We start from the raw sequence: 3,113 nt of genomic DNA, 5'->3' as shown, positions 1-3,113 counted from the left end.
ATGGGGGTGGGAGGCAGCATCTGGGGAAACTGAGGCCGGAGACCGGAGGTGAAGCCCGGTGTCCGCGGCTGGAGGCTGGACAGCGTCCCGTTGGGGTGGGGGTGGAGGATGGAGCATGTTTGGCTGGAGCTGCCCGGAGGCCAGGCCCGGGGCCGCCTCCTCCCGCCTCCCCTCCCATCCCCCTGCGGGCTGTGTGACCTTGGACAGTCACTTAACCTCTCTGTTCCTGGACCCAGTGCGGCCTCGGATGCGCGCAGAGTCCAGGGGATCGTCTGGGAAGGGGATCAGGCGGGCGTGGGGACTGTGGACCGTCCTCCTTCCCTGCGTGGGCTCCGGTGGGGGAGGGGCCGCCTTGGCCGGAGCGTGAGCCCGGTGTTCCTTAGCGTCAGGGCCTCCTGCGTCACCCGGGTAACAGGCAGGACCCCGGGGCCCCCCTCCCCCAGCACGGACTGATGTCATCTTCCCGACAACCCACCACAGTCTAGGCGCCCAGGGGGGAGAGCCCAAGGTCGCAGCTGAGGAGTGGCGGGCGGGAATTTAAAGCGGGTCTGCGTGCAGGGCCTGCTGCAAGGGGTTGTCGCTTGTGAGGTTCGGAGGGAGGGAGGCAGGCGGCGGTCTGGCTCTTTAAACAGCCCTTCAGGTCTCCCTCGGCCTGTGTGTGGGAGGGAGGAGGCGGCTGCATCCAGACTGGGTGCTGGGTCTGCAGCCCGTGGGAAGGAGGGCTGGAGGCCATGTGGGACCCACAGGGAGGGAGGGAGGTGGCCGGGAGGGGGGGGGGAAGCTGTGGCTAGGCCGTCATAGCCGTGCAGGGTCCCCGCCACTCCAGAGCTGGGCCAGTTCCTCTGAGGACCGTTGGGGAGGGGCTGCCAGTGGAAGGTTGGGAGCCGTGTTGGTGGGGGCAGCTTGGGGAGAGGGGAGGAAGGAGATGTGCACCCCCATTGCTGTGGCCACAGCCCGCCCCCAGCCCCGTGGGGGAGGGGTTGGAACTGTCCAGGTTTTAGAGCCATGGGGGATGGAGGTGCGGGGAGAACCCCGCATTCAGTGGGCCCGTAAAGACTAAACATCGCCCGGTGTCGGTTTAGGGCCGGGTTTGCGGGCAGAGGAATTGGGAAGAACTTGGTGTGGGGAGTTCTCTAGGGTTCGGAGTTGCCCAGGTCCATTTGCACGAGGAGATGGAGGGGAGACGAGGAGATGGAGGGGAGACTTAGCTGGAAGGGGTGGAGGCGTGCAGCCCGGGGGCTTGTGGGGGAGGCCTTGAGGGGCCCTGCCTGGGGGGGTTTGGGGGAGCCTGGATGGGGAGTGAGGTGTTAGTTGAAGGAAGTTTTCCAGATACAAAACTGGCCTCTTGTTTGTAACTTGAATCTTTCAAAGCAGACAAGAGCACACACACGCTCTCCCTTGGTGACCGGAGAGCCAGCCGTGGCCTCGGACCCTTGTGTGAGGCCCTTCCCACAGAACCCAGAGAGCTTCCCTTTAAACGGCAGAGCTGCCCTCAGCCTCTGGCCTTTCCAGGCTCTGCTGTTCTCCGTCGGCCCCTGTCGGTGTCTCGCCTTCCATGTCTGAGGTCGGGCACCCTGGGGACTGTCCGTGAGAGCTGGTGTGAGCCCGGCGGATGCGGCATCAATCGGCTGCCAGGCTCGGAGCTCTGTGGCTCACGCAGCCCCGCGTGCCTGTGTCCCAGCACCTTCCCCCGAAGCTCTGCGAGGCAGGACGGAGCTGGCCCCTGCTTCCCACACGGGCAAATGGAGGCCCAGGAGGTGGAGCGACTTGCCCACCCTCATGTGGCTGGACCAAGGCTGAGTGGAGGGGACTGAGACCCCGGGAGTGAAGGATCAGTCATGGGTACTGTGGAGGCCAGAGAGCGGGGCGAGAGAGAGAAGCATCGATCGGCTGCCTCCTGCACACCCCCTACTAGGGATCGAGCCAGCAACCCGGGAATGGAACTGGCGACCTTTTGGTACATGGGACGATGCTCAACCAACTGAGCTCCACCAGCCAGGGCTTCTGTTTCTTTTTTGCTTTCTTTAACCTCATCGCAGTCCATCCTTCTCACCCACCCCATGGGATGGGGGCAGGTACGTGGGAGCTTTTCTCGGGAATGTGGCGGCACTGGCTCTAAGGTGGTGCTTCTGAGGGGTCCCCCCTCCCCGCCAACCCCTGCTCATTACATGAAACGATCAAGGGGACTGAAGAGTTGGTCCCCCCAAAATCTGCCCTGAAGATTTCCTCTCGGAGGAGGAGGGGCCTGCAGGGGTCTCCAGGGGCAGCTGGTCTGGGGTCAGGACCCGGGTTCTCGCCCGGCGTTGCCCTTGGGTGAGTCTGAGCTGTTTCCCCGGCTGAGAAACCCACAGCCTGAGCTGCTCAGTCGCTGAGGCCGCCCCAGCTTCCTGAACCTTTAAAAAATATATATATTCTTATTGATTTCAGAGAGGAAGGGAGAGGGAGAGAGAGATAGAAACATCAATGATGAGAGAAAATCATCAATTGGTTGCACACCCTCCACCTCCCCCGGGGACGGAGCCTGCCACCCGGGCGTGCACCCTGACTGGGAACCCACAGCGACCTCCTGGTTCATAGGTCGATGCTCAAGCACTGAGCCTCGCCGGCCGGGAGTCACTTTGAACACAGACCTGCCACAGCTGGGAATGGGACCTGCAGCGCCTTGGGATGGTAATCGGCCGCTTAGGAGTTGAGTATGCCAGGTGCTCTGCCATGTTTGTTCACGAGGAACTAACTCTCCTGCCTCTTTGTAGAGGCTCAGAGCCCCCCCACCCCCCCATCTCTCAGGTGCAGTGTCACCTTTGGAAAGGCACAAGGGCAGCCAGACGCAGGCCCCGGGCCGGAGGGAGGAGCATGCTTCTCTCTGCGGCTTTATAAGCCGCTTAGGAGTTGAGTATGCCAGGTGCTCTGCCATGTTTGTTCACGAGGAACTAACTCTCCTGCCTCTTTGTAGAGGCTCAGAGCCCCCCCACCCCCCCATCTCTCAGGTGCAGTGTCACCTTTGGAAAGGCACAAGGGCAGCCAGACGCAGGCCCCGGGCCGGAGGGAGGAGCATGCTTCTCTCTGCGGCTTTATAACTGGGAGTCTGAGGCCACGGGGGGGGGGGGGGGGGC

At 63.0% G+C, this 3,113-nt stretch overlaps 1 protein-coding gene across 1 annotated transcript in view; it reads left to right on the top strand.

The window, feature by feature from the left end:
• Positions 1 to 3,113, top strand: part of SULT4A1 (sulfotransferase family 4A, member 1) — a 21,169-nt gene that overhangs the window by 978 nt on the left and 17,078 nt on the right. The gene's annotated exons all lie outside the window — the stretch shown is intronic.

Source organism: Myotis brandtii, unplaced genomic scaffold (assembly GCF_000412655.1).
Source record: "Myotis brandtii unplaced genomic scaffold, ASM41265v1 scaffold138, whole genome shotgun sequence".
NCBI classification, from domain to species: domain Eukaryota; kingdom Metazoa; phylum Chordata; class Mammalia; order Chiroptera; family Vespertilionidae; genus Myotis; species Myotis brandtii.
This window is presented reverse-complemented; position numbering and strand designations above follow the sequence as displayed.